The sequence below is a fragment of the Pseudophryne corroboree genome, chromosome 1 (assembly GCF_028390025.1).
Source record: "Pseudophryne corroboree isolate aPseCor3 chromosome 1, aPseCor3.hap2, whole genome shotgun sequence".
Lineage (NCBI taxonomy): Eukaryota > Metazoa > Chordata > Amphibia > Anura > Myobatrachidae > Pseudophryne > Pseudophryne corroboree.
Genome location: NC_086444.1, coordinates 704118510 through 704137785, shown reverse-complemented (window position 1 = coordinate 704137785; position 19276 = coordinate 704118510).

Sequence of the window (19276 nt, the reverse complement as noted above, 5' to 3'; positions counted from 1 at the left end):
ACGATCCTGATGTTCCACAGCCTTTTCATCTTCCACATTCACAGCCAGCATGAACATCACAATCTGGTCAGAAAAAGGCTCCATTATTGTAGTCAGTGTAAAAAAATAGGATATATATGTTGTAAAACGCAGGGATTGTCCTAAAAAAATGATTCCACAAGAGAGCTGACTGTAATGGCTGCTCATCTCCCTGAAGTCTCAAAACCGGGAGTGAGCAGAGAGGAGTGGCTTTGGAGAAGTGTAACCTGGGTAAAACTGTGGAATCAAGTGGACATTTCCCTCAGCCGAGTGCAGGAAAAAATATTCTTTTAAAAAAAATGAAAATATAATAATGTGGGTCATAAATACAAAAAAAAGTAGATAATTACTTCAAATATAAATAGATATGCTATTAGAAATCAAAAAAGCACCAAAAATAAAAGTATTTAAGATTTCTCGTCAGCTAACGCCAGAAAAAGTAGGTGCAATGAAATTGACGAAAGTACTGTCGAAAAGCACTGATGTCGAATCGACATTCTTCAGTTGAATATACTTTTGTCGAAATGCTGCATTTTTAACATTACAGACATTAGATTGTTGATTAGTAAAGTCTGAAACAACAGGTTTGTTGGTGATAAGTGCCGTATTGAATTGTCGAATCCGATTCGACATGGTTTTTTGGTCGAAAAAGACCCATTTTTCGACAAATTAAGTAATTCGACATCAACTGAATATACCCCATAACCTGTTTTTATATATATATATATATATATATATATATATTTTCTTTTCTATTTTCTTCCTAGTGAATGATTTATCTACTTTATATTTGTATGTATTAATTTTATAAAGATGTGATAGTTTTGATTACTATCAGAGGGTGGACTGTGAAAGTCGAAATTGCATTTTACTCTCAGAATGCAATATTGCATTTATTAGCATGCGTACTACGGTACTTTGCGGATTAGCGCATTTTACCCTTATTAGGGTAGAACATGCAGTTGCTAATACAAGCCATATTGTTACATAATCTTCATACTCCAAACTTACACATAAATTACACATAGTCATACGATGATTTAATAACAGACTTTAGTATCTAGCATTATTAAGGTTAGATAAGGAGACAGCATTTCACATAGCATAGATTTAGAAGCATGATGTCACATCTTATTTTATATCATCATGTTCAGCTCTACATTTGCTGCACCCCGATATGCACGGACAGAATATCGCATATTGCAGGCTCACGCTATTGGGAGAAATGTATTACAGGTGAAATATTGTGCATTGTGAGGGGCGTGTAACTAGCCTGTTTGAATTACCTGCACAGTGGGAGCCAGAGGGCATCAACAGTCACATTCCTGAGAACAATACCTTTGAATGGACCAATGGACCACCGAGTTACAAAAATGTTTACATCGCGGACCAATAAGAACAGCTTGTTTATTATTGTATTGTGTTTATTAGAAGCTACTGTATAAATACAGTTGCTTGGATCCATTCCAGAGATCTCCTTTCTCAGAACTATCACGGTTATCTGCTGACGACTGTTGCCTGGATCCAGGGTGGTGCTGAGTATGTATATCGGCTGTAACATACTGTGACGGTGTGTATAATACTTGCTGTTTACCTGTATTTCTGTACTTGTGTTATTTTACCTTTTTCTGTTAGTATTAAATATGTATGTGCGTTGGACCACATTACAAACGTATATGGTTTCATAGTTGGATTCCTTAAGGTATTTACGTGCGCATAACTGCACGTAAGGTACTCGCCGTATTTCTACGCCAACCGCATCCGCAACAATATACTTTGCCTTGTTATTGATAGGTTGGATTTCACAGTAGCGTCAGGAGCGTAGCCATAACTTAGTGGGTCCCATAGCAAGATTTTCAAGTGTTCCCTGTACCAATGATTATAGAGAGACACCTCTCTGCAGCAATTGTTAATTTTATGCTCCATAATAGTGCTCTAGTTTCTTTTATTAACCATAGTAGTGCCTAGTTTATTTTTGAACCATAAAAGTACCCTAGTTCACATTATGTCACATTGTACAGCTGTCCCAGTATGCAATTTGCCTCAAAGTACCCCAATTTACATTATGACATAGTGTCCCCAGTTCATATTATGTCACATTACAGTGCCCCACACTATATTGTGCCACACTATAGTGGCTCCACTTCATATTGTGCCACTATACAGTGCCTCAGTTCATATTAGGTAACATTATAATGCTTTTCAGTTCATTTTGTAACACATTACAATGAGCAGGTCTAGGGGAATAAAAACTTTGACAGGGAAAGTGGGCCCCTCTCAGCTCTGGGCCCCATAGCAGCTGCACTGCCTGCACATATGGTAGCTATGCCCTTGGAGTCAGGACCTCACAATACTCTGGTTATGAAATATCAGTGCTCAGCACAAGTACAGATGTCTAAACTGATGAAGAACTGTTAACAACGCTGAGGATGTATACAGGAGGAATTATGTTATAGCAGTGACCTCTAATGGCCACTATAATGTAATGTATCAAGTGCTTTATGACCAAAGAAGAGACATTGGGCAGATTTATTAAGCCTGGTGAAGTGATAAAGTGGAAGGTGATATTGTAATACTCTGGGATAAGTATCATGTGAAGTTTTTGGAGGTCTCTCTTCTGACACATGTACCTTACTATAGGCTAAGGATCATACTCCTCATGGAAATAGAGTACATGGCAGTATTAAAGTACAATTTAGTATACCATTTGCCCAGACATTAATGGCACAGTCTTTCGGTTGGAATTTTATTGGACTAGAATGCTTCTGCTTACTTTTTCTTGTTGATAGAACTTTAAAGTTATTAACACATAAACAGTACTTATATTATGCTCAAAATATGTTTCAAATACATACTCGTTCGTATTGGCGGATCTTCTGTTTGCCGGTGGCCAGGCTCCCGACGACCAGCTTACTGGCGCTGGAATCCCGACCGCCGGCATACCGACATCTTTTCTCCCTCGTGGGGGTCCACGACCCCCCTGGAGGGAGAATAGATAGCGTGGCACAGCGTGTCACTGTGCCCGCAGCATGGTGAGCGCAGCGAGCCCGCAAGGGGCTCATTTGCGCTCACCCAGCTGTCGGTATGCTGGTGGTCGGGATTCCGGTGCCGGTATGCTGGTCGCCGGGAGCCCGGCCGCCGACACACCCTACTACACCCGTTTATACATGGGAAACAAACTGCACTACACAGTGTAAAATAAATAACAATTGTCGAAGTCAAAAATATTACATACAGAAAACATACAAACTCCACACTGATGAGTTGCTGTGCGTGCGAATATACGCAGCGTGCACCGCGATATATGGTAGCATACACACTCACACAGACACCCCACAAGGATATATTCAACACATATTTCATACCACACATAAATTAAACATGTCAAGCACTAGACATTATAAGACTTTAAATTATATAATGGAGTATAACATCATGTACATGTATTAATGGAATGGAACAAGATAAACATGTCATGCTTGGTGTCAAAATATTCAGAGGAATGAGTGGATTGGTTTGGTGCCTGTGGTTGGATTGTAGCACATTGCAATGAGTAGTTATGATTGAATGTAGGAATATGAAGCCACAATTCTAGTGACAACAAAGAACTTCCTGAAAGACTGCATGCGTGCAGAAAGGATCCAGTGGCTAACCCCTGTAATTACACCATCAAATTGGACGTTGCTTGCATATGAACTGATCATTAACACATCATGAATAAGAAAGTTCCCTCCCCTGGACCAATAACAGAAGACATGTACTCCTCCAACATACACAGTGTATAGCTGTTACTAGACAAAAGAAGTTCTGTTTGCTGTGAGATGGAGCGTAGTGAGCATGGGACAGGGTGATATATTGCTGGCTGTAATGGATTCATTTGTATCTATCTGCTTCCTGTGTAATTGTAACATTATAACTGAATGATATATACTGTACATGTGATATATTGTATACATTTCCTTTTAATATCAAATATATTCATGAGCATTGGAACTCTGACAATGTGTGCGTGTACTTGATTTCTCTTAAGGGATGTAGTGTTTGCGATGTACAGCGCACTTTTATCGTATATGGTAATAAGATGCACCTTGCGTCCGCAGCATATATTAACACTGGCATTTTAAATATATATTAGAAATTAATCTGAACTTAACAGTTGGGGGCTATGTCCGCGATATCACATACTTAATGATGCGCTGTACAGATACGCTGTGGTCTACCAGCTAAGGATGGACGCATCTAGATGCTGCTGAACCACATGCATTTTTTTTGTGTTATCAGTAAGGCGCTGATATGAACCAAGGGACAATATATATTTCTTTGTTTGTTGTATGCACAATATTTGAAAATGCTACAGCGTATTTTTATTGTTGCAAAACAAAGTTCAAATAAGTCATATTGTGTTTGATTCAGATTGGATTGTTTATCTGTTAAGTAAATTTAAAGAGCATTTAAAAGTTTGTGCATAGGTATGATATAGATGTGTTAGCATGCTGAGTCCAATTCGCATACTGCTAACGGAGGCCTAAAGTAACTTCCGGTGCTTGTATAATTTGTGTTTTCTTTGTGACAAAAGAGCTAGCCACATGGCCTTTCCACCATTTTGCCCAAGCACATGGCTGGGAACAAAGGGGAGGAGCGGTGGCCATTTTAGGAAGGTCACCCTATCCATCTAGCAAACAGCTGACCTTCAGTGTGTTTAAAACAATCAGTTTCCTTTGTCACAAATAAACAATAAATATATACAAATCCAACACCATTTAAAAGCTACCAATTAATTTAACAAACCCATGCCATAGTCAATTACAAATAGTTTGAATTGGGCCTAGTGAGAGAGAAATGGTGAGATAAATGCTTGGCTTGGTGTAAGAATTGCACACAGAAAAAAAGACTTTTTTTTTCTTCTTTCCCTCTTTCCCAGGATTTGTTAACTCTCTGTCTGCTACAAGATAGGCATTGAAATGTTTACTGAAACCTGTTCAAACACCTTCCTGTACAAGCATATGAACCTCTGTTGATATGCAAAATAGAGGCTCTGAGAGAAACTGTATTCATTCAGAATGTGTTTACAAATACATATGCTGGGTGAGGGGCTTCATAGAAGTGTAGGGTCAAGTGGTGTATGTATAATATGTATATATTATATTATTATAATTATATGTATATTTATATCAGCGTATGTTCTGCAAGATAGCTATCCAATCTGAATCATAGCATTTGAATTATAGTCAATAGTCATTATAGATTTGCATAGAATTGGATACATTTATTTGTTATACATTTTGAGTATTTGTTTAAGTGGGTAAATAAAAAAAAAACACAAAACGCAGTTCCGGCCTAAAGGTTTAGGTAAGCACTCAAAGGAGGATTACCTGTGTGGGCAACTTCCAGCGGCTGTAAGGAACAAAAGTGTATTGTGTAGTGAGCAGTAGAATTATTGCTCACATTGATTGTGATAAGTGTGGTATATTAAGTTGCGAACGCACGGTATACACGTGGTACGGTACGTGAGGTAAATGTACGGGAACGCGCACGTGGCGCAGGGATGTGCACGGTTGCGTGCTTATGCAAGGTTGCGTGAAGTAGCGAGCGCAAGTTTAACCACACAATAGGAATAAATTTAAACGGTGGGATAAAAGATTTGTAGTTATACAATTAACAAGTAACTATCCAATTTTAAAAGCAGATTGTTATAATATTTTGTTTAAAGTGTACTACCTCTGGGGCAAGCTATTAATCAAAGGGAGTGATATTTTTCTGTACAGAGAACATTGTGTATTAGTGTGAGTCGAAAGTAGGTGTGAAACATAGAATTTGACGGCAGATAAGAACCACTTGGCCCATCTAGTCTGCCCCTTTTACTTTTTATCCTTTAGGTAATCTCAACCCTTTTTGAACCTTAATTCTTTGTAAGGATATTCATATGCCTATCCCAAGCATGTTTAAATTGCTCTACAGTCTTAGCCTCTACCACCTCTGATGGGAGGCTATTCCACTTATCCACTACCCTTTCTGTGAAGTAATTTTCCTTACATTTCCCCTGAACCTGCCTCCCTCCAGTTTCAGTGTATGTCCTCGAGTTCTAAGACGTCTCTTCCTTTGAAGAATGTTTCCCTCCTGAACTTTGTTAAAACCTTTGGTATATTTGAAAGTTTCTATCATGTCTCCCCTTTCCCTTCTCTCCTCCATACTATACATGTTAAGATCTTTTAGCCTTTCCGGGTAAGTTTTGTGATGTAGGCCATGCACCATTTTAGTTGCCCTTCTTTGTACACTCTCTAATGTATTTATATCCTTCTGGAGATATGGTCTCCAGAACTGGAAACAGAATTCCAGATGAGGCCGCACCAATGACCTATACAGTGGCATTATTACTTCTCTTTTCCCGCTACTGATTCCTCTTCCTATGCAACCAAGCATCTGACTTGCCTTTCTCATTGCTTTGTTGCATTGCTTTCCTGCCTTTAAGTCACTTGAAATAGTGACTCCTAAATCCCTTTCCTCCTCAGTAGTTTCCATTATAGTACCCTTGATACTATATTTAGCCTTTGGGTTTTTGAGACCCAAGTGCATGATTTTGCATTTTTTTTACATTAAACTGTAGTTGCCATGTTCTTGACCATTTTTCAAGTCTAGCTAGGTCATCAATCATTTGTTTTACCCCTCCTGGTGTGTCTACCCTGTTGAATATCTTTGTATCATCTGCAATAAGGCATACTTTCCCTTCAATATCATTTGCAATGTAACCAACATAGATATTAAAGAGAACTGGTCCGAGTACAGATCCCTGGGGTACTCCTCTGGTAACATTTCCCTCCATAGATTGCACTCCATTTACTACAACTGCCTGTTTCCTATCCTGCAACCAGTTTCTTATCCATTTAACTATTTTATAATACACCCCCACACTTTCAAGTTTATTTAGCAGTCTGCGATGTGGGACAGTGTCAAATGCCTTACTAAAGTCTAGATATGCTACATCTACAGCTCCCCCTTGATCTATTATTTCCATCACAGAGTCAAAAAAGTCAATAAGATTTGTTTGGCATGATCTCCCACCAGTAAATCCATGCTGTTTTGGATCCTGTAAATTGTTTGATTCAAGATATTCCACAACTCTTTCTTTTAGTAGTTTTTCCATTACTTTCCCTACTGCTGATGTAAGGCTTACTGGTCTGTAGTTACTTGCTTCTTCCTTGCTTCCACTTTTGTACAGTGGAACTACATTTGCTCTTTTCCAGTCCTCTGGAATGGCACCTGTATTTAGTGACTGGTTAAATAATTCTGTAAATGGTGCCACCAGCACATCTTTTAGCTCTTTTAGTATCCTTGGGTGTATCCCATCTGGCCCCATTGATTTATCCACTTTTAGTTTTGAAAGTTCAGTTAGGACCTTCTCCTCTGTAAATGTACTTTCATCTACCTTATTTTTATGAATGTCCTTGCAACTTAACCCTGGTCCCTTCCCTTCTCCTTCTGTAGTAAATACTGAGCAAAAATAATGATTTAGGTGATCTGCTATTGCCTTGTCTCCCTCCACCAAATTCTCACTCTCTGTCTTAAGTCTTATTATTCCTCCATTTAATTTTCTCCTTTCATTTATATACTTAAAAAAAGTTTTGCCCCCTTTATCTACTGACTGGGCCATTTTCTCCTCAGCTTCTGCCTTTGCACATCTGATCACTTTCTTAGCATCCTTCCGTCTGTCAAGATACACCTCTTTGTCATTATTATTTTGAGTCTGTTTGTATTTCCTAAAAGCCATCTTTTTTGCTTTCACACTAGTTGATACTTCTTTTGTGAACCACACTGGCTTCCTTTTCCTGGTGCTTTTCCTAACCCTTTTGATACAAAGGTCTGTTGCCCTTAGTATTGCACTTTTCAGTTTTTCCCACCTCTCCTGCACCCCTTCCAAGTTCTTCCAGTCCACCAATGAATCACTTAAACATCTCCCCATTTTTGCAAAGTCAGCATTTCTAAAATCCAACACCTTTGTTTTTGTGTGACAGGAGTTGGTTCCTGTCTTTATACTAAACCATACTGCTTGATGATCACTGGATCCCAGGTGCTCACCCACATATATGTCTGATATCCTGTCACCATTTGTAAGAATTAAATCTAATATTGAGTCTTTGCGAGTGGGCTCCCTCACCAATTGCTTGAGAGATGCTCCTTGTAAGGAATTTAAAAATTTGCCACTTGTAGCTGAACTTGCAAAGGACCCCTCCCAATTTACATCAGGTAAATTAAAGTCTCCCATGATTATGACTTCTCCCTTTAAAGCCATTTTAGAGATGTCCAACAATAGGTTCCTGTCCAAATCCTGCCCCTGGCCTGGTGGTCTATAGATCACCCCAATGCGAATAATGTCCTTCTCCCTGGTTTCTGTGGTGACCCAAAGGGCCTCAGTTTTGTCCTCAACATTTTGTATTAAAGTAGCATTTATGCTTTTTTTCACATACATTGCTACCCTTCCTCCTATTCTTCCCATTCTATCCTTCCTAAATAAATTGTATCCTGGTATAGCTATGTCCCAGTCATGATTCTCATTGCACCATGACTACATAATTGTGACAATATCCAGGTCATCCCTTGTCATTATCGCAATTAGCTCTGGAATTTTGTCTCCTAAGCTCCTAGCATTTGCACACATAGCTTTAAGAATTTTGTCTGTGCATTTGTTATTAGTAGCCATGTCCAGACAGTGCAAAATAAATGTCAAGTTTAAAGTTGAAATTACTTGTTTGGTGACGTTGTTCAGTGTTTGTTTGTTTGTTTTTTTCACTAATCAGGAATCACACTCTGTCCTTTACACCACGACTACACCTCACTAAATGTAAAGATATAGTACACCTGTCCACAATGGGCAAATGGTCAAAGACAGCATGCAGTGGATGTATTGAACCCCGGAAACCGGGAATCCCGTGGATACGCTGAGTTGGCAGAGGCTCGGCGGCGTGAAAAGGTCGCAACCTTATGTATTAACGAAGTAGGCACGTACTACAACATGTAGAAGAGCGTAATAGATTGTGTATTGAGGAAGTAGGCACGTACTACAACGTGTAGAAGTATTTTAGTGTTACACTCCGGCTGTGGAGCGCAGCTTGTGAAATCGACTCCTGACATCGTAGGGCATATAGATAACAAGTATCCATAGGCCGTGCGATTGGACCGCACCTCTATGTGAGTAATACGTGGCACAACGTGATACCATTTGCGTTCTTTTCGCAATTGCGTCATCATACGCGCTGTGTGGAGCATACACAGAAGTGATTTGTGGAAAGCAGAAGGAATTTTTCGCTGACTCTCTCTCAGGAAATATTCCTGGTGGAAGTCCATAGGATGGTTTGGTGACGTTTCCCAGGCGGAATTCCTGTGGAAAGAAACCACAAAGAACAGGCTGATTTTTAACCTCCACTGAAAAAGGTGGCGTATTGATTTATTGCTGTTGATACGTCAATACTTACAGTGCAGATGGGCCTGATAGCGATACCTCACTGGGTAAGTGGTGGTCACTATTGGAGTGAGTCGTGGTACTGCCAGCGGAGAAGGAGTTGGTGAGAGAACTCAGAAGACTTTCACCGTTTGCTCGTATTGTTCATTTGGGGATCATGTCAAAAGTCCGCAATGGGAACCAAGTGCACAAGCGAGAAACTTCGGCAGTCAGGGTTTAGGCTGGAGAGCGGAGTCCAAGAGGGCCCGCTTGGTTTAGATCATGAGTAGGAAGTACGGTCCCAACACAGAGGCTTTTTGTGACGAATGGGTGCGAATGACAGTGGATGATGGGCACCATTTCCTAGAGTTGGTGGGTTTAATCCTGAGGTATTGCAGGTGGTATGTCTAACCAAAGTCATATAAGATAAGAACGAAAATATAATAACTGTTTGAACTTGTAGCAACAATAAATAAGTAGAAAAAAAAGCGAACGCAGGTACACCGCCATATGTGGATGTGGAAGCAGTTACAACCAGCATACAAACTATAGAAAATAATAAAAATATGAATGTAACCTATATATCTACTAATGAATGTCAAAGCTTTATTTAGGAGGAGAAGGTGACCCAATTCTGGTTTCAGCCATTTCTCATGCACTCAGAGGAGTATCCAACCGGTAAAAGAGGAGCAGTAGCCTGCAGGGGAAGTGGCTGAGACCAGTGGAACTGGTAAGTATGGAGCCATTCAAGTGCATATATAGTAAAACCCCAAAAATAAAATTAAAATCAAGAAAGTAACGTCATAAATTAAGAATATCCTGTCCGCACATTAGTATTCACCAGTAGGAAAGCGGACAGAGATAGGGTAACCTCCGGGTATTTCTTTTAGTTACCACATAAGAATTATTCATTTCTAGTAATGCCCCTAGTCAAGATAAGCTCGGAAATGTTTGTTGGACCATGTACAGACGCTTAATACGGGATGAGAAGGATTGAATGAAAACTTTGAATGACCTAGAAGCTTGTTGTTTTTTATTTTTTGCAGTACTAGAAAATTCTCCACCAGGATAAAACAACTGGTAAACACTAATTCGGCAAATGGGAGGAACGAGAGAAGTGCAACATTACCCTTTGACAAAACCTGCTGAGGTTACGATTGGGCCTCTATGATGCTAAACCCTTTCCTTTTTTTCCTAGCAGCAGTGGCCCCTGACTAACTTAATCAACAGAAATTTTGTTAAATGTGAAATACATATATTGTACACCGGCTCAGGAAGTGCAAGGTATGTTAGATACCCTCAAAGACTAATGTTGCATTCCACTGTTCTAGATTCATGTCCATCACAGGCAGAGGAAATTATCTCACAAATACCTGGTTCCCTATGAATTTAGGATGGACAGGACACTGGATTGATGGCTGAGGTAGTCCCAGTAGTGAGACAGCAAGCACAAGCTTTAAGGGGGGTAGACCAAGTAGTTAATCAATTCCCTGTAGTGCCCAATCCAGTTGTCATTTTAATAAAATCTTCTCCACCTCTACAAACTTATCTGTCACCAACCTCTATTCTGTTTTTCTTCACAGTTTCCTCTTCATCTTTTGTGTTCACACAGTGTGGTACAATACATGGACCCAATTCTCTTAAGGTTATGAGTGACAGCCTGAGTTTTGTCTCCCAAGCCCTACATGACTGTTTACAGTCCTTTCAGCCTGAGAGTGGGTCGGTACTGATACAATATGTTGATGACTTGTTGTTGTGCGCTTATTCATTTGAGTCGTCCCTGGCAGATACGAAGCAGTTTCTGTTTCGTCTCTTCCAAACAGGACACCAGGTCTCAAGGGATAAACTACAGTTGTGTAGGACAAGGGTCAAATACCTGATATGTAGTACTGGTACATGATTTGACAGTTCATACACCACATGTCGTATTGGTCCTTCAAAGTTATGCCCGAACCAGGTATGTCTCATCAGCACGATGGCACCAGTATTACTGCAGTGTGCCTTGTCATGCACAAAGGGTGGAGGATGAGAATACTGGTGAAGGGAAATTTTGTATAGACACTGATATGCATGATTGTATGGAATATCTGAATCAGACCTTTACTACGAGACCAGACATAAATGACAGCCCATTGGTGAACGCAGAGCTGATATTTTCTTCTTCTTTTTCTCCTCTAGAGATTTTTTTTTCTTTTTTTTGAGTGATGCTCATGGTACTCTACATTTCAAACACACAACAGTTAAATTAAGATGCAAATTTGTGTTCCCTACAGGAAAAGGAGGTCTGGAAGATGAAGGGGTATGGTCAGGAGTCCTCAGGACTCTGGAGAGATGGACAAGGTAAACCAGTGGCCCCCAGGACGTATCTCCCTAGCCTAGCTGAGGCGGCACATGGTCTGACTCACCTAGGGTAAGGAAGGTATGTGCAAATTGGTAAGAGCTTACTGGTGTGCACCAGATTTCTCTTCTCAGGCAAGCAGGAAGGCAATGACCTGTCTTACTTGCATGAGGAAGAACATTTGGTAAGGTAGTACCAACAGAGCCATCCCATACTCCTCCTGCAGATGGACCTTTTTCAGGTAACACAAATTGACTTCGTACAGTTAACACCCTGTAGGAATTTGAATTATGTATTGGTGTGCACTAATGTTTTCTCAAACTGGGTAGAGGCATTTTCTGCCGCCATGGATACTGCTGTGTTTACCGCAAAGAAAATTGTGCAGAAATTTGTGTGTAGATATGGTATCCTTAGGAGTAGGAACAAAGTGATAGCTTGAAACTGGACTATTGTGGTCACAGACACTGCCACTAGTGTCATGTAGCATCGGAACCACTCCCAGATCCCCACTTCACGAATCAGCCTCTTTGAAATATTTGTGGTTTTTTTTTGTTTTGTTTTTTGGAAGACAACCTCATGTCATGATCGACCCGCACCATGATCACAAATACACCAATGAGGTGACAGTACAGTACCTTATTGAGATGATTTGGAAAAGGGTTTTTTTTTGGGGCCGCACTAGTCTTACAATAAACTATTAGTGTCCTCTGAAAAACTGATTTATGACGCTAAATTGCTTTTGGATATAGCAACCTTGTGCATGTGGATTGATAATCATTTTGCATATATGTGTTGCTATCAGTGGTGCTCCCTAGAGTCAAAAAATATCAAGCAAGAAAAACCAACACTAGAAAGTTGGAAAGTAGACTCTTGTGTGGGAGCACTCTAATTCAGAGGATTAGGTATATAGTAATCAATACTGGTAAAACATAACTTTATTAACTCATTATTAAAAAGTAATTATAGGAGTAAATTATACGTGAATAATATAGCTACGCGAAAATATAATACTAAATTAAGTATAATTCTTGTGGTTTTAAATACCACAGTAAGAGGGGGCGTGGTCTGGACACTGCTCTGAGTGAAGGTGCAGGCACTGGGCTCTGTCCACTACAGAGTTAATACCACTCATTGCTGCCTGCCCCTGTGGTTATTTTATTCAGCCCAGCTCTACCCTCACCTGTGGGCGCTGCCCGGGGCTCGGGGTCGCCGCCGGGAGGTTTTAGCAGCTGTTCCCCGCCTGAGGCCTGCTCCTTACTGTAAAGCCGGGGCCTCGAGTTTAACATCTCCCCGAAAACGAGCTCCAAGGCCAGAACGCGGCCGAAACGGGACCCGCGGCTGCTCCCCCTCCTGCCTGTACTCACCAACACAGAGCCCCCTGCCTGTACCAGACCCTCGGGCACCCCTCGAAGTGGGGAGGCACCCTCTTTGTCTCCTGTGGTGGCAGAAACTGAGAGGAATCCCCTGCCTGTGCTCCCGGTGGCGGCCATCTTGGTACACCCTGAACTGTGAGTAAAGGTGTACTCCTGTGTACCAGACCCTGTTCTGCAGCACGAGCCCTCCAACCCCTTTAACTACACCTGCCTTACCCCTCCAGTGTGCCAGCGTACCCATCCCCTTGAGGCCCGGCGCAGTTGTGCATCAGACCTGCGACCCAGCTCCCCTGTGGCCTCCCGGAGCTCTGGTGCTGCATCCTCCGGTTATAACTACCTACTGCTGTGGCCGCTGGCTCTCCGGTGACTTTCTCCTGTGCCTCCCGCAGACTCGACTCCAGTAACCGTCTGACAGGGTTTCACACTGAGTGCCGCACGTGGCGGCTGACACCCGCACTACCAGCCGTGCCTGGAACTCATCTCAGCTATTGCACCGGGCGCTGTCTGTACGCTGCCGTGGCTGCCCACAGATATACAGACTCCCTGTCCCCCTGACACGCTCCATCCAGACTCTGCATCAGTGATCCGCCGGAGGGAACCCACGTTGCATACGGTGCACCGAGGCGGCTACCTTTGATCCCTCCCGCTCTCTCCCCAGAGTCCCGCCGCGCTAACAGGTACCGCGCTGGATGCTGCCTACTGAGACTGGGGGTTGCGACAGGGATAGAGGGCTTTCCCCCTCCCCTTCTCCTCTCTGCGGACAGCTGCCTGGCCTGCTTTAATATCCGGGACTCTTACTCCCTTATCTGCAACGGCGGCCGTGCCCTTGTCTGGGGGACCCTCTCCTACCTCTGTGGTGGGGTGCTCACTGCCGGCATTACCGCCATACCAGCCCCCGGTGCTATGACCACCTGAACGTGGGGTGCGTGGTCTCCCCTGGGTGTCCCCCTTTTTATTTTATTTTTTATTTTTTCCCTCCCCTATCATGTCCCATATTTTTTTGGACTTCCTGTCCCCCCTGACGGATCATATCTCATAGTATAATACTCTACACTGGTCCGGTCCACATGCAGAAATCTTCGTCCAAGACTCCTAAACAAGGGGGTGCTGATATCTCTCAACATTTTACCAGGGGCACCAGGAATACCCAACATCAGGGTCTCCCCTCCCCTCCTCACGATTCTATGGATAACTCCGTCACACCGCCTTCAGCTCCGTCCACCAAGGATGATATCTTAGCTCTCCGCTCCCTTATTACGGACTTTAAGGACTCTCTGGAGTCCAAACTGGACAAAGCGGTGACCTCCATTAAGACGGACATTTCATCCCTCGCTTCCAGAGCCTCCAAAATGGAATCTCGCCAGGACCATTTCCAAAAAGCTCTAAACGATACGGGTCGTGACCTGGACCACATTGTCTCAGAACTGTCTGAACTTCGTACTAAAAACGAGGATCTTGAGAACCGCGAACGCAGATCCAACCTGCGCATTCGCAACATCCCTGAATCCGTCAGTATGGATAACCTCGAACCCTACCTTCACACCCTTTTCTCCTTTCTGATACCGGACCTGGGGGATGTACAATTTCCTCTAGAAAGGACCCATCGTGCCCTCCGTCCTAAGCCTAGGGATGGTGAGCCTCCTCGCGATGTGGTCCTCCGCTTTCTCAAGTTTAAAGATAAAGAAAGGGTCCTCAACTCTACTCGTGGAAAGCCTCATGTACTCTTCAATTCATCTAAACTTCAGTTCTTCCAAGATCTGGCCCCTCTAACCATAGCTAAACGGAGGGAACTCCGTGATCTAACAAAGGCACTACGGGACAGGAACATCCGATACCGATGGGGTTTCCCCTTTAAGCTAATCGTTGACCTTCAGGGAAAAACAGTCATCATCAGAGATCCCCGTGAGGGCAAGGACTTGCTTTCGCATATAGAAGAAGCTGGACCCCCCGTTGGGGCAGACCACTCAACTTAAAATTTGATTATGCGTTGGGATGGATGTTTTCCTATGAGCCCCTCTTCCTTTCCGTTGATAAATACATCAGCCCTTGAAAAATCTGCGCCACTACACTCACTTCCCCCCTCAGACGTTTGTATAACTTTTCATTGACTGTTTGTTGTCGGGGGATCACCCCTTGCTATATGACTGTAAGGACTTCAATGTTATGTTCACGTACTGCATATGTCCACCCCTCCTCCCATCCACCCCCTTTTTTTTTTTTACCCCCCCCCCCCTACCCCATGATGCCTTATGTTCTTTTTCTGGAATTGTCTCAAGGTCACTCTTTGTAGCAGTTCAAACTCACTAAGCTCAATATGTTTCAAGTAGCCTAGGTGGCCAAATTTCGGTTTCTAGCAATCGCCCCTAGCCTTGCATGCCACTTCTAGCCATGGTTTGACTTTAACGTCCCCTGATGCTGCATTTTACCTCCCATTGTTAGTTTGTTCCCAGTTCAGGGAATCAATGTTTCTCTTAGTTGTTCACAGTAAACATTTATAGCTTCATGCATTATTAGGTCTTTTCTCTCCCGCTGTCCTAACGTTTACAAGTTCTATTTGTTTTGGGTTGTGGCGTGGTCCACGGGCACAGGGGCCTCACATATTTAGCCAGCTTCTCCGTTGGCTTTCTCCTAGACTCCACATGTCGAACTGTGGGCCCCCTGTGCCTGTCGCCCCTACCGGTTTTAACAAGTGTGTATCTTTGTACTCCGTAAAAGTTACTGGTATCTCCAGATGATAATTACTCAATGTATTTTCTGGTGATGATTGTTCCCCCCCCCCCCCACACACACACTTTTTTTTTTTTCTTCTCCTTTCTCTTTCCCTCCCCCTTGTCTCTCTCCCTTTATCCCCCTCACCCAGGGGACACCGATCCACCTCTTGTCTCCTACACACTAGTGCCCGTTTTGTTTAACGCATTATCCCTTCTCTTCTTGGGTTGTGCGTATACTCCATGTTCTCCTCCCTGCATGTGATATTTCTCTACTCATTTAGATCTCCACCACCCCCCAATTTTATTTATTTTTTATTCCCTGTTGGCGACTCGGAACTTTGGTTCCCTCGCCTTTCTGGACCACTAAGTCCTAATTACAGGAGTACCAATCTCCTTTGTATTGAGTAACCTGCTCTTCCCCTTTTTCTTACCCGTCTCTGTTTTGCTCAATCCGAATTGGGTACTCTGCTCCTTTAACACCTCCCCCTCCTTTTTTTTTTCTCTTTTCTTTCTCTCCTCCTTTTCTAAACTCTCTCTCTTGAGCGAGTAGGCTCCTTTCCTCTGCTCCCCCTTTTCAATACCTCATCCACACTCCCCCCGCTCTCAACATCATGCCTTTCACTATTGCCTCTATGAATGTCCGGGGCCTTAACACGCCCCATAAACGCTCTCACTTGTTCCGTACAATCCGCACTCTACGCACAGACATAGTTCTACTACAAGAAACACATTTTAAGCGATATGGTTACCCCACTTTGTCTTCCAGACGATTCTCCACTGTGTTGTACTCCTCAAGTGAGTCTAAGCATAACGGAGTCGCTATCCTGATAAGCAACAAACTCCCCTTCACTCAAAGCTCGGTTCATGTTGACACAGAGGGGAGGTATATCATTTTGGTTGGCAGGCTGGGGCACCTGGAAGTGACTATAGCTAACCTCTATGCTCCCAACACGGGCCAACAACGGTTTTTGAGATCCTTTTTCAAGGCTCTCCAGAAACACAGAGCGGGTTATGTATTCCTGGGAGGGGATTTCAACGCAGTTCTAGACCCTCTATTAGATAAATCCGCTTCCCAGAAACACCCTCGCACCTGTCATATATCCGATACTTTCTCTAAACTAATTAAAGAAGCATCTCTCTTCGATACTTGGCGTGCTCTTAACCCATCCTCCAAGGACTACACTTTTTTTTTTCCAATCCCCATTAGTCTTATTCCAGACTTGACTACCTTTTCTGCAGCGCCCCGGCCTCTAACCACATTTTGTCCTCATCGATTATCCCCAATGTATGGTCGGACCACTCCTCCGTCGCATCTGCATTTGATCTGTTAGATGCCCCAACTTCCCGCCCATCTTGGCGCCTGAATGAGACACTTCTTAAAATTCCCTCCTTCAAATCCAAGATAGCTGGACTGCTCACGGAATACTTTTCTCTTAACAATCCTGAATCAGGATGCTCCCCATTAGTCTGGGAAGCTCATAAAGCTGTCCTCAGAGGCCATGTAATTAGCTATGCATCTCACTGCAATAGGGAACACAAAGCAATACTTAGAAACCTCACTGATCAGATCCAAATCCTAGACTCTCTTCACAAGCGTAGTCCCACGGACTCGAACTATAAACAGCTTATGGCAGTTAGGGCAAATCTCAATGCACTAATCACAGAAAAGATAGATAAATCCCTACGTTGGCTGAATCAGCGATTTTATGAGAAAAGCAACAAGGCTGATGCCCTCTTGGCAAATAGATTAAAAGCACGCAAAGCCCTCTCTTCTATAGCCTCGCTTAAGGACTCTAACGGTAATACACACTATAATCCCTCAGACATCAACTCTATCTTTAAGGAATACTACACCCGTTTGTATAACTCCCCAGGCAGTACGTCATCCCTACCTGACTCAAACACGCGCATCTCCGACTTCCTGACCTCATGCTCCCTACCGCAGTTGGATACACCCTCAGCCACTGCATTATGTAATCCTATATCTGATGAGGAAGTATCGGCTGCTCTTAAACTACAGAAACCCTCTAAGGCTCCGGGGCCGGACGGCCTACCCTTTGCGTACTATAAAACATTAGAGTGTTCTCTTGTCCCTCACTTGACGTCCACTTTTAATAAAATCCTTAACTCTTTCACAGCGAAACTACTAAAGCACTAATTACTGTTATTCCCAAACCTGGTAAAGATCACCAACAGGTCTCTAATTATCGCCCTATTTCTCTTCTCAACACCGAACTGAAACTTTTTGCAAAAATTCTTGCCCTACACTTGAACCCCCTTCTTCCGTCTCTTATACATCCCGACCAAGTCGGATTTGTCCCTACATGCCAAGCTCTAGATAATACCAGACGCACCGTTAACCTGATCCATCATGCTAACTCTCTCAAACTCCCCTCTCTTCTATTGGCAATAGACGCGGAGAAAGCCTTCGATAGGGTTTCGTGGACCTTTCTCGATCAAACACTCCGCAGCTTTGGTGTTCGCGGAGAATTTCTCCAAGCCATTTCAGCACTCTATCACAATCCCTCCACTTCTGTTCTAGCGAACGGAATTCTTTCAGACTCCTTCGCCATCACCAATGGTACGCGACAGGGTTGCCCCCTGTCGCCTCTCATCTTCGCTCTGATAATTGAACCTCTCGCCTGCCGCATCCGTCTTAATCCGGACATTACGGGCTTTTCTATCAAAGACTCACACTACAAACTTTCCCTTTTTGCGGATGACGTCCTCCTCATCCTCACTAGCCCGTTAATTTCCCTACCCAATCTTTTCAAAGAACTAACTCTCTATGGGGACCTCTCTGGATATAAGGTGAACAATGACAAGTCAGAGGCTCTCCCATTACACATCCCTCTCAACACGCTAAATCTTCTGAAATCCAACTTCCCTTTTGCATGGCGTCATACCTCCATTAAATATTTGGGGGTGCACATTACCAAATCTTACCACTCTCTCTATGACGCAAACTTTCCTCCCTTATTTAAGGATATATCTCAAAACATCTTAGGATGGAAAAAACATTTCATTTCTTGGATTGGCAGGATTAATGCCATTAAGATGAACGTCATCCCCAAGATTTTATACCTCTTCCAGACTCTCCCTGTCCCAATCCCTCCCCGGATTCTATCCTCCCTCCAGACCCAATATGGTAAATTCATATGGAATGATAAGAAACCGCGATTGCGTAGGGAGACTCTCCAGCAGTGCTCTACGAGTGGTGGTTTGGGCCTTCCCTCGCTATCAAGATACTACTACGCCACGGCACTCAGTCAACTTGTTGCCTGGCATTTTCCACGGCACACGAGGAGATGGGTGGACTTGGAGAGTGACTTGGCTCAGGTCGATTCAGTCTCTCATCTTCCATGGCTTCCCCGTCCGCACAGACCTAAAACCATTCAGCCAG